The sequence below is a fragment of the Phyllostomus discolor genome, chromosome 2, assembly GCF_004126475.2.
Source record: "Phyllostomus discolor isolate MPI-MPIP mPhyDis1 chromosome 2, mPhyDis1.pri.v3, whole genome shotgun sequence".
NCBI lineage: Eukaryota > Metazoa > Chordata > Mammalia > Chiroptera > Phyllostomidae > Phyllostomus > Phyllostomus discolor.
The window spans coordinates 147,007,279-147,021,097 of NC_040904.2; the positions used below are offsets into that span (position 1 = coordinate 147,007,279).

The following is a 13,819-nucleotide window of genomic DNA, read 5'->3' on the forward strand; positions in this document are numbered from 1 at the left end:
ACAAAAGGGTCTATTTCTTCACAGTCCCTCAACAAACTGTACTTTCAAACTTGGATTTTTTCCAGTTTGACAGATGAGAAATAGCTTTTAATGTACCTTAAGATATATTTCTCTTATTATATTTGTGTTCAGACATTTTTATATGTACTTGTTACCTTTATTTTTTGAGTAAAAAATATCTAGTTACTTGTACCTATTTTTAGCAAATGTTCTCTTAAATTTTTGAAAGTTTTGTCATATATGTGTTTATTCATATATAGTCTTTTCATATAGGTCTTTGTAATATGAGTCAATATTTTCATTTATTTTGCCCTTTTTCACTTTAATTTTTGTTCATTTCCATATGAAACTTTTTTAAAGCACATATTTAAATCAAGAATATTGTTAAAGTCATACAGATTTTTATACTAATGCAATTTTTAAATTAATTTAATCACGATTGTTAGAACACAGTATTACAAGCATCATATCACTCGTTAATCTTGACATATTTACTAATTTGTTCTTAACCATTTTGATTTTTCCCTTTATGTTGTCAAAAATAGATTTTTTCACCTTTGAAACATTTATTATTATAGATGGAGTTTAACTGAATTTTTCCATAAATAAAATACTAGCACCTTCAAAATTTATAAAGTAATTAACAAAAACAATGGAAACTTTTGATGCATTTCACACATAGAAATGAATTCAGATCAATCATTCTGATGTCACAGCAGATGGCAAAACTTGCTTGATGTTCTTCCTTCCCCTCTTTAGCTTCAGTAACACAATCGTGATTTTGTCTGAAGCAGAAATGACTTGAGTCATTAAAAAGTACTACACTCTGCAGTCTCTCCTGCAACTGTGGCACATAAGTAAGCTTTTTCCGGAAACACAGAGGTGAAGAGGGGAGCTTGAGCAGCCATATTTAATTATAAACTACACTTTTGGATGGAAGCCATGAACCAGAATAATGCAGCAGAAAATAAAATCTACACTGGCTACACAAAGTAAAAGGACTATGTAGCCATCTCACCAGCCTCCACTGTCTCTATCTGTGGACTTCCACAAGAAAGAAAAATATATTTTTATTTTGTTAATCAACTATTTTTTTACATTTTTACCTTTAAGGAGAATATATATTATACTAGTTGATAGGAGCAATTTATGTTAAACACTTCAAATATTATAATGAAAAGCAGAGGATTTTTAAAACTAGTCTAAAGTAGAATGAAAACTAATTTAAATGGGTCAGGAATTGGTTATAAGAATGATCACTTTGATAACTTAAATATGAAACAGACTGATAAACGCTGACTTACATGATAAAAAGAAATGTGAAAAATTGGTTCAATTTCTCTCTTGGATTAAAACTAAAGACTGATCCTTATACATCTTGATGTTTTGTTTACCTCATTCTTTTTTAGCTAAAAAAATACTCTCTGAAATATTCCTTTGTTTTGATGATTGCTTTCAATAAGACCTTGCTTGGGAAATTGGATACATAATCTCCCAAGTTCAGTGACTTAAGAATCTCTATTTTTTTATTAGTAAAATCTTAATTTCCTCCTCTCTTTATGATTCTGTCTAAATGTCTCATTTTCTTTTTAGAAAAAACTGTAACTTTCCATTCTCTACATTCTTCATGCCTAATCTATACCACACACTGTGTCTCAAGAGATATTTATTTTAAAAATTATATACATACATGTACACATTTAAAATATGATATACTAGTATTATAATTTACAAAGTATTTATAAATATAAATTATATATTAAGCAGATAGGAAATTACATAATTTTGGTTGATCAATACATCTCATTTCTTGTTGACACCTAAGAACCTGTGTGTGTTAAAATACCTTTCAGCATGTCGAGTCCTGCGACTCTGTCCTGTGCTCTGTCTGGCGCTGCCCTTGCCCTCAGCCCATGCAGGGTAATGGTGACCATTGAGTTACTGAATATTGGTAAGAAAAACTCTCAGGGGCTAAAACAAAGGAAGTCTATATGAATTGTTAGCCCAGAAAAAGCCTTTCTTCAGTCCAAGAACCAAATTACAGCAGGAAATGCAGGCAGAAAGAATCACCTGGATGGAAAAGCTGCAATCTCAAATAAAATTACTAGTTGTATTTTTCAGTTGTTACAGGAATCAGGTACCAAAAATGCTTTCACCAGAAAATGTGGGGAAACAGCTTTCATTGCATCCAAGTGTGAAATGATTCCAACTGAATGGGTTTGTGGAAGAATAGCAACTGTTTCTTTTCTCAGAAGATATCTTGGTGTCAAGAAAGGGTACAAGTTTTACCCTCTCAAAGCAGAGATATTTTTAAGGATGGTGCCAATAATGATCCACAGTGGTCTGAGAAACAGTTCATTGCTGCAAAACTTTGTTTTGCTGGACTTGTTACAGGTCAAACTGAAGCAGATGTCATGAGGCTTGCTGCCCAGGTTATTTTTGAAATGCTGGAGAAATTCTGCTTGCACCAGGACTGTACACTGGTTGATACAAAGATTGAATTTGGCATTGATGTCACCACCAAAAAATTGTTCTTGCTGATGTTACCGATAAAGATTGCTGTAGATGTTGGCCATCAGGAGATCGAAGCCAACAGAAAGACAGTTATGACCTGACCTCAGGGTAGTAATTCTTGAAGGGCTCCAGATGGTAAGACAAATTTTGAATGGGTTGCTGAAATGCAGGGTTGTACTGGTGGGCTCAACTTCTGATCTCAGTCACTGTGAAAAAATCAAGGTTTGTGGAAATTTTGGCATTTCATGTGAACTTCAGGTAACTTCTGCCCATAAAGGACCAGATGAAACTCTAAGGATTAGAGTGGAGTATGAAGGGGAAAGCATTCCCACAATATTTATGGCAGTGGCAGGCAGAAGCAATAATTTGGGACCAGTGATGTCTGGTAACACTGCATACCCAGTCATTAGCTGTCCTCTCATTCCAGACTGTGGAGCTCAGGGTATGTGGTCTTCTCTTCATCTATGCAGTGGTCTTGGCTGTTCAGCCATACTTCCTCCAGAAGAAGCAGCTCAGTTTGCTGATTAGATATTTGGATCAAACAACCATTTGATATGAGCCAAATTGGATAGGGGGATTTCCTTGAAGCAGACTGACAAGAAAATCTGAGAGGGCAATTCATAGGAAAGAACATTGTTTCATTTTTTAGTAGGAAAAAAATATAAATTTCTAGTTTAGCTGGAGAAACAAAAATATCAAGCAAGAGAAAAATATTTTAAATCAGAGAAAACAAAATTTATTAGTGAATAAATGTTTCTCTAGATTCATGGACTTATAGGTTCATATATTCATGTACCTATATAGTATAGGTACGTATTTAAAGACATTCTAAAATTAACTGCTTACCCACTATATGGTCATCGCTAGGTAGGTAATAAAGATATTTCTTAAATGCTAATAATGTCTTATAATAGAGCTCCGAAGTAACTACTTGACCTATATGTCAAACCATAAGTTTTAAAAAATTAAAATGATTTTATCTTAGGAAAGGTGATAAGAGCAATCGAGTGCTCTTTCTCAATTTGATCTTTACAAAATTCTAAGGACATGATTTTTTTTAAATTTGCAATCAGTATTTCAGAAAATGGTGTTTATCTCTAGCTATTGATAGAGATGTTTTGATTTTAATTTTTTTAAAGAGAAGTTGGGCTGGGTGGTGGGGCTAGGGAGTAGAGAAAGAAGATGATGTGGAAGCCATGAAAAGGACACTTTTCTGAGAGCATCTGACAGTGTTAAGGCAATTTTCCATGGAAAAAAGTAGAGCCACCTTTGTCTTTCACATGATTTAATTAATCTTGCTTGGCTGTGGTGGGTGTCTCTGTGGATTGCACAATTATTTTAATTCTGATAATGCATTTTTTAGCCACACTAACAATCCCTAGCATACCATCATTTTCAGAAATTGGAATCTCCCAGGTGGTAACCATAATTAGTTTCTTTCTTATAATAGTATAAGGCTGAGCAGTGCATCCAGCAAGATTCATCTGTAAAGGAGCAGTAGTTACTGAGAGGTATTATAGTTCATCATCAATCTATAAATCGTAAAGACTGGGAATCACTGTTACATGATGTGGCCCTGAGGATTTTATAGACCACTAAACTTTCATCCAAGGTGTCCATGAAACCCCTCAAACTTTATCTATATGCTCACTTTTATGAAAAGGGACAATTCATTTTATCAGAAAATGTTAAAAATATCTATTACAAATGAAATCTTGGTAAGACCCTTACCAATGGTGTACACTGTCTACACTTTTTAACCTCTCCCAAGTGTTAACCAGCTGGCAGTGTCTTATTGTAATGGAGTGCAGCCAAGGACCCCCAACAAGTCTGGCTGGGGGTTGGGAGACATGGATCAGGGACATTGACAGTTACTTTGTGTAACAATAAGAACAGACTAGTCTTCCAGCCTGAGTGGAGCCAGAAACATATGCATGATTGAAGCCCATAAGGTAACTGGGAGGTAGTTCCCTTTACTGTGCTTGCCAGAGAGCTTGGAGATGATTTGCTCCACACCATGGGGACACACCTGCCCAGAATTACTGTGGCAGCCAAGAAAGGCTGAAAATATGGGAGTACTGGCAGATGTGTCCAATTGTGGGAAGACTCAGAAATGGGGTTATGGAAGTGGTTCCAGGCTGGGATTTAAACTAAAAGTGAGCCACCAGTGGGACAGAGAGAAAATATGGAGAGAATGCAAGACAGTGAGAGAGGACAATGTGAGACCACGTGGGAAGGAAAGAGGTGAAAGGACTCTTGCTGGTGGGCCATGAGGAGGTGCCACATGGTTTTGGATTAAGAACTGGAGATAGAGGCGGCACAGCTGATGGTGCTGGGGACTGCAGGAAACCTGCCCAGCTGCACATGGATTACTGGGAGGAACTGGGAGTCGGGCTGAGGTATGGGCTTCTATTTCTTTTCCTGAGTTGTAGTATCCCTGGCTGACCTGGTTTAGCAAGGAGAGGCAGGACTCTGTGTGTGTGTGTGTGTGTGTGTGTGTGTGTGTGTGTGTTTGGTTGTTTTAAAGGGACTTTGGGATTTTAACGGCAACATGCTGCTATTACTTTAAACCTGTATAACTTTTGAATAAAAATATCCTTTCCTTTCTACCGAAGTCTGGCATTGAGATCCATAGTTCCTAACACCTGGTGGTGGGCAAGAAGAACCATAGTATTGAAAGACCTTGGGGGAGAGGTGCTTATTTCAGTAACAGTAGCTGGGCTCCCCCATGAGTCCCACTCATTAATATTATCACTGCTTTCACTTGGTCTCTGGCAGGGTGTGCTTGACCTAACAGTTCCTCCCTTGGACTAGACACCAAGATAGTCCAACCTCTCTTGACCATTTCTCTTATACTACTCTTAAATATTGATTTTTTTTTTTTTACCATTGAGTCTTTTCATTGTTTACAAATTATGGTGGGATCATCTTAACTCCTTCAGCTAACACTACCATTACTGTCTCCCACCTATGTCTGTAAAGTTTTATTTTTAGTTGTCCATTTCTTTCTGTCTAAGTGTTCCAAATCCAAACTTAATTCTTCTTCCACCAAACCTGTAACTTACACTCACTGTACCAAATCAGAGGCTTGATTTTATCCTCAATTTTTTTGATCTACATTTAACTCATCACCAAATCTTGAATTTACCCTGTTTACCAATTCTATATACAAAGGCCTCAAGTACAGGTCAAATTTTATATTAGCCTCATTTAAAGGTCTGCACTTTCAACCCAATCTTTTTGAAGCTGATTGTCCAAGGGCTTACAACATAAACTCTTAAAATCTTTTTTTGTACATCGACCCCTTTGAAAATGTGAATGCTGTTTATCCTCTCTCTAGAGAAGTGTACATGCAAAAGTTACAGCAGATCCCATTGGTTCTTGGGGCCCTTTGAAGCCTATCCATGGTCTTTAGGTTAAGAATTGTTATAACCCATGAAGGGGGCTTGTTTCCTTATAATTTTTGGACTATCATTTTTGTACCTTTATTTCTTATAATATCCTCATTTCTGTCATTAAAATCTATTTGTTAGTTACTAGACCTACATTTTCAGTCCCTACAAGTAGGTTCCCTACTGCCCTCTAGCCACAGTGGCTACAAGTAGTTCTTTTTCTGTTGTATTACAAATTTCAAGTGAGAAATTATCATTTCACACCATATTTCCCTCAAACTACCTTATGATCTGATATGCTATGGTTAGGTGTCTAGGAAGGGGGAATTATAAAAATTGTGTGCTCTTAATTTTTCATGTTCACAAGAACAATTAAAATGATTTGAGTTTACCATCATTTAAAAAACAAAATACACTTCAACACGATGTTACTTTTGTCTTTTTCTCATCAACATTGATTGATGTCCATTTTTATATCATCAATTTATTTTCATTAACTGTCATAATTACTTTTGGAAGACCAAATTGAACATCTGCAAAATGAGTTGTCTTTTTCTCTTTTTACTACTTCTTCTAACCTCAATTATTTGTGTAATTATCTGGTTTCTGACAGTTCCCACAGAATTTAGTTTTCAGTTAATCCTTCCAGCCTAACACATGGAATCAGATATTCTTATAAGAGCTTTGGTTCCTTCTGGGTGAACAAGTTTGCCAATTACCAATGTATACTATATATCAACCATATTATTCTATTATATAGTCATATCCACCATCTCTTGAATTTTGGTTTAGAATAATAACTGACTATTCTATACTCCACTAATGGATATTTTCATTTGAAATTATTATTACATGCAAAAACTCTACTTTTAATTACACAATGTGAAATCTCTGAGTCACTTTTTGAGTCCCCAAGTTATGGTCTCAAACCAAAATCTTTAAATAACACTAGGGGTGAAAATTTTCTTAATACTTAACCATAGAGAATAAATTTTTATAACCTTTTTTTTTACTAGTTTCCATATCATGTACTCCATTTTGTCATCAAGATTCCACCTAGGGTTTTCATTTGAAAAAATATGGTTTAAAAACACCAATTAATAATAACACTACAGTTTAATTATCTTAGACATAGCAATCACTATATTAAGAATATGAATTATCCTGAACATAATAAAACTTAGTGTTTTAGCATTTGTAGTTTTTACACAAATATTTCCCCGGCTAGATTTTAGAGTGATGTTTCTTTTGAACATTAACAATTAATTCAGTTATCCCCCCACACATTTGCAGAAATCCCGGAGTCCCAAAACCAAGTTTAATTGCCATCAAATCCATATATTCAAAGCATATACTTTAAAACAGTTGTTAATACCTTTAAAAACTAAGTTATACCCAGTACAATCAATATTAAATTGCAACTTTTAAACTGTGTGTGTGTGTGTGTGTGTGTGTGTATATATATATATATATATATATATATATATATATAATCTTTCTCCAATGATGTTAGATAAGGAGTCATGACTTACTGACTAGTAGCTTACTGATTTTATTGATCTTTTCAAAGAAACAGCATTTGGCTTCATTGATTTTTCTTTATTGATTTACTATTTTCAATTTATGTCATCTGCTCTAATACTTATTTTCTTCTGCTTGGTTTGCTTTTAACTTGCTCTTCTTTGTTAATTTCCTAAGATTAAAAACTTAGTTTTTTAACTTTGGAATTTTCTCCTTTTCCAATATTTGCATTCAATGCTTTTTCTGTATCCTACAAATTTTGATATATTATCATTTAGTTTAAAATATTAAAAAATTTCTCTTGAACTTTTTCTTTCAACTAGTATTATTTGAAAAAGTTTGTTTAATCTTCATGTATTTGGGGATTACCTAATTGTCTTTCTGTTATTGATTTCTAATTTAATTCTATTGTTGTTTGAGAACAGATGTTATATTATTTCAGTTCTTTGAAATTTGTTAGTGTGTGTTTTATGGTCCAAGAGGTGCTCTATCTTGCTGAATGTTTATGTGATCTTGAGAAGAATGCATGTTCTGCTGTTTTTAGATGAAGTGGTCAATAGATGTCAATCATATCCAATTGTTGATGGTGGCGTTGTGTTCAACTATGTCCTTACTAATATTCTGCCTGCTGGGTATGCACATTTGTGATAGAGGGATATTGAATTCTCTAACTATGATCAGTGATCCATTTATTTTTCTTTGCAAAGTCTATTAGATGTTTGCCTCACATACACAGTCAGATCCTCTGTTATTAAGCACATGCACATTTAAGATCGTTATACCTTTTTTGAAGAATTAAGCCCTTTATTGCTATATAATACCCTTTTTCTTATCCTTGATAACTTTCTTTGCTTTTTAGTCTGCTCTGCCTGATATTAACAAAGCTACTCCTACTATCTTTTCATTAGTGTTAATGTGATACATATTTCTTCATTCATTTAATTTTAATCTATATGTATCATTATAGTTAAAGTGTATTTCTTGTAGATCCACTCTGACAATCTCCATCATTTAATTGGCTCATTTAGACTATTTACATCCAAAGTGTTTATTTTTTTAAGATTTTATTTATTTACTTTTTGAGAGGGGAAGGGAGGGAGAAAGAAAGGGAGGGACACATCACTGTGTGGTTGCCTCCCGTGCACCCCCTACTGATGACCAGGTCCACAACCCAGGCATATGCCCTAGACTGGGAACCAAACCAGTGACCCCTTGGTTTTGCAGGTTGGCACTCAATCCACTGAGACACACCAGCCAGGGCTCAAAGTGATGATTAATATATTTAGATTAATAACTACCATATTTGTAATTGAGCTTATTGGGCAATGAAGGGTGGCTGGGGAAACAGGCTGATTAGTACTCAGAATAAGTCATCCTATCCATTTAATTATTAAAATCCTCCACTGCTGAGGTCACCTAGTGGTATCAATTGAAATAGGACACAAATATCTCCAGGTTTTTACCCATTCAGAAAGTTCTGTTCATATATATTTTCCTCAGACTTTTTTGTCGCCAATTTTATAATCACATTTCTTATAATCACTGACCATTCCTGCCAAACCATTGTCCATGGCCCATGAATTGGTACATAATTGCACATCTAACCATTTCTCCTTTCAGGAAAAAGAAACAACTAAATGCACTTCTTTAGTTCTTATTACTGGGAGGAATTTTCTTTCCTCACTCTAGTCTCTCAGGGATGTCCCAGTGATCCCAAAGAGGGGCTGTAGCGCTGCAGCTGTCCACTATCGGGTATCCACTTGCATGTGGTGCCAGCATATTGTGCAAAACCATCCATACACTGGGCCCAAGTTTTCTCTTTGTAAAATGATAATAGGAAACTTCCCATGAGGCCCCAGTTGCAGGATGAGAGAGAAAATGAAGTGGGGGAAGAAGTGAGGACTGTGTATATTTAAGCCATTTTTTCAAGCAACTTATTGTGACTTCAGGGACTGGTCAGGCCCAATCTTCTATATACACAACTTCCATTTGATGACAACTGCTGTTGTGCATTCTCAACTTTTTGGCTTGTTGGATCAGATACCACTCAGTTCACGAAGGGCAGCTCAAAACAGGTAGAGACCTGGTGGACCATAGCTAAGCATGGAGTCTCTACTAAGGCCCAGTAGAAAGCCAAAAGCTCTTTCTCAAAAGGAGAGTAGTTTATCTATAGAGGATGGCAGGAATTTGCACCAACATGTTAAGGGTCTGAATTGTGGTTCACATATAGAGACTTGTCAATGTCTCTAAATTTATGTCATTAATGCAGTGGACCAGTGTATTAAGTTGTGAGGTAAGACAATGAAAGTGTATTGTTATGTTTTCCAGTCAAAAGCAAACTGCTTCCTTTGAGCCCTATCGACAGGTAGAAAAAAGGCATTTGCCAGGGCAATATCTATGTACCAGGTAAGAGGGAATGTGTTAATTTCCTGTAGCAATAAAATCACATCTGGTTCAGGAGCTGCAATGAAGTCCCCATACCCGGTTAAGCTTACGATAATCCACTGTCCTTATTTAGGATCCATCTGTCTTCTGCACAGGCCAAATGGTTGAGTTGAATGGGGATGTGGTGAGGATCACTTGTACTGCATTTTTCAAGTTTTTGACTATAGTACTAATCTCCAAAATAGCTCCAGGAATGTGATATTGTTTTTCATTTGCTTTTTTTTTTCTAGGTAGAGGAAGTTCTAGTGATTTCTACTTGGCATTTCTCACCATAATATTCCTCACTGTACAGGTCAGTGAGCCAATGTGTGGATTCTGCCAATTTCTGAGTATTGTTATCCAAATTATGCATTCCCAAACTCAGAAGTAACTGCAGGACAGGTTTGGTGACACACTGGGCCCACTGTGAGACTAACCTGAGTTAAAGGTCCACGGATCACCTGACTTTCATATGCCCCTGCTGTGACTCATGGACCCCAGTGACATTTTGGGTCTCCTGAAACTAGTGCCAGTTCAAAGTCAGTGTCTCATACTCCCTGAAAGACCTGCTTAACTTCTTTTCCCCAATGCACAGTTAGCCTGGTAGAAGGCTATAGCTCCCTTTGCAGAAGGCTATGAGAAAGGGTAACAGTAGAAATTTTTAAGAGTACAACAGGATCCTTCTTCAAGGAAACTCAGTCTCCCTTTTACACGAGGGGTTTTGAATCTGCAAACTGCCTGAAGTCCAGGAATTGACTGAGAGGCTGATACTCTGTTTTTATAATGTAGGCAAAACTTGTGTTCACTTGACCTAGAACACTTCTCTTTATACAGATAAAGTAAGAACTTAGACTTTCTATATGTTTCACTTCTGTGAACACCATGATCAAGTAGCCAATGCCATAGGTCTGTGTAACTCAGACTTCCGACTCCTATTTTGACTGTGCTGTTCATTGTGGTAAGCACACCCACCTTGAGTTTAGTGGCTGAGTGTAGCCACATAGACCCCTGCCACTTTGGGATTCAATTATATGCATTATATTTGAGTCAATTACACTTACCATATTTAAGTTTCTTGAGTCAGTAGCTGCTATTCTCACTCTAAGTTCTGGCCTGCAGAGAAGAATGATCAGAGAGTTCTTCAGTGATGCTGAGGCTCCTCTCACAAATTCATTTCTCACAATCACAGTGAAAGGTATGTCTTCTGGGTCCACCCAGGTAGCTGAGTAGATCTTAAATGATAAACACACTTTAACTTTACAATGTTCATAAGTCTTTGACTCCCTTTCTCTTCCTCTGTATTCTAACTCTCTGAATTATAACACTAAAGACAGAATCTATGTTTAGTGAACCCATAACAATAACTTCAGCCAGATCCATCTTTATTCCTTGTACCTTTATCCCAGGTGGTAAATATCCATTCCCAATAGATTCTTTGGTATTCTGTCTGGGGGATCGCATACTTTCTTATAATTCACATCATGTTCCTCATCTTTAGGGGTCTTTTAATACTTGAGACTAGAAGCAAAGAGAGGTAGTGGGGTGGATCTTGAAAAGAATCAACATTGTCTTAGAAGGCAACTGCCTCAGGGAGGTCATTGTTTCCTCAGGCAATGCAGGGTTAATCTTTTTTTAAAGATTTATTTATTTATTTTTAGATAGAGGAGAAGGGAGGAAGAAAGAGAAGGAAAGAAACATCAATGTGTGGCTGCCTCCCATACTGCAGCCCAGGCATGTGCCCTGACTGGAAATTGAACCAGCAACCCTAACAGGCCAGCACTCTATTCACTGAGCCACACAAGCCAGAGTACAGGGTTAACCTTCTCAGGTGAGAATACTGGGAATACTTCTTCTGGGAACAGGAAGGCTACTGTTACTAGGGGTAGAGATCATTTCTACTGAAAATAATCATCAATGAATTCTTGAATGCATCATCGTGAATTTAGGGGCTCAATGTCCCCAGATATGTTTCTATTCCAACTTTCAGAATCCCATTCTTTTCCAATTATTGCTCTCACTTTGACAGTAGACACCCTGTGAAACTGTAAATATAATTTCCACTCTAATTCCCCAACTGGCAGGATGAGATTCTAGGTTTGGTTTTCATCAATATTAGACCTGTAGCCACAGCAGATAAAGGTCATTTTCATGGTAGACGTAGAAGATTGCAGATTATTTATGTGGTGTTTAAAATAATTGAACTTCCTGAATTCATCTTTTTTTAATCTCTGCTTTATCCAGTGACATTAGAAGCAACCCACCAATATCTTTTTTTTTAATAATTTAGGTTTTTTTTTAAGATTTTTTATTTATTTATTTATTTTTAGAGAGGGAAGGGAGAGAGATAGAAAGAGAGAGAGAGAAACATCAATGTGTGGTTGCGGGGGGTTATGGCCTGCAACCCAGGCATGTACCCTGGCTGGGAATCGAACCTGGGATACTTTGGTTCCCAGCCCGCACTCCATCCACTGAGCTATGCCATCCAGGGCTACCCACCAATATCTTAACACTCCTAAGTTCAACAAAAGTGTTTGAAAGTATCATGAGCATGGTCATCCAGATCCTTCCTTTTTGTAAATGGTTAAGTGTACCTAAGGGAGATATCTCGCATATCTCTATAACCAGATCATCAGGGGTCTCTTTAATACTGGAAATAGAGTAATTGGTGTTCTTTTAAGTCTAATTGATTAGAGAGCCAATTCCAGAAATCCTAGAACCGATACCAATTCAGAAGATTCATCAGCAAGATTCTATTCCTCTAGAACCACTGTAGCAACTATATATATACATATACATATACATATACAATATGTAGACAGAGAGAGAGAGACAGAGACAGAGACAGAGACAGAGACAGACAAAGGAGATAGAGACAGCTCAGGACAGACCAGGCATTTAATTCTATTCAGGACTTCACCTGAGTAGATAAGGAGGCACCCTCACCTATTGAAGGCCATCTGCTTACCCAAAGTTCATTGATTTAAATGTTTATCTCATCCAAAACCATCTTCTCAGTTGACAGGTAGGATTAACCATCACAGATGTAATAGCTGCTTTCATATATCTAACACTCATTCCACCTCCCTAATTTGTTCTCTATGTTTGTTGCTTTGAATGTGCAGTATCCTTGGAACCACTCATATTTTGCCGTAATCTTTGCTCAAATGTGTTTGATTTCTTCCCGTGGTCTAATTCCATATTCTTTTAATTTGGGGGAATTTCTTACTGTCAATCACTTTAGACCTTTTTTTTTTTCATTTTTCAGTAATGTTATGTATTTTTAAATCTGTTTTCAAATACCAAGAGGAAAAATGTGAGAAATTTCAATCATTACCTTGATCCACCCTTATTTCTTAAAACACTATGTTCCTGAGATTACATATTTTATTCTGTAGTTTTTCCTTACACACTTTTTTGACATACTCTTGTCTAATTTCTTGTGATTCTTCTCCGAGTTTTGTACTTGGTCATTTATTCTTTTTGTTTAATTGCTTTTCTTAAGTGGGGTTGAGGTGAAGTATTCTGTGTTTAAATTCACACCTGAGAGACTGTCTAAAAGCTACTTGTCATTTGTTTTAGAACCTAGACTATTTTTCAAGGTTTTTTCTTCTTTTTTATCTGAAAAGTGACTCTATAAATAAGTTGTCAGCAGCTTCCAATTCCATAGTACTAGGTTATCCTAGATTTCATATTACTCAATAGTATTCACTGTATTTCTTGGTAAAATGAATGGGACTTCTGCCTAAGACATATATTTGCAGTTTAGGAAAAAAATGTATTTGCACTTTAGGTTACCTGCAAATGTGGAATAAAGTGAAGAAAATTGTGTGCGTGCATATGCATATATATATGTGTGTGCCTGTGCATTTGTTGCAAATATTACACCTACTCTCAATGGGAAGGGAGCAGTGTGGTCTGTCCAAATAAGGTCATGACCAGCCTCTCCTAAAGGAATACCTGCTCACTTG

General features: G+C 36.2%; 1 pseudogene; it reads left to right on the forward strand.

The window, feature by feature from the left end:
• The first annotated feature begins 1,923 nt into the window (after positions 1–1,923).
• Positions 1,924–3,123, forward strand: LOC114514159 (annotated as a pseudogene).
• Positions 3,124–13,819: the final 10,696 nt, after the last annotated feature.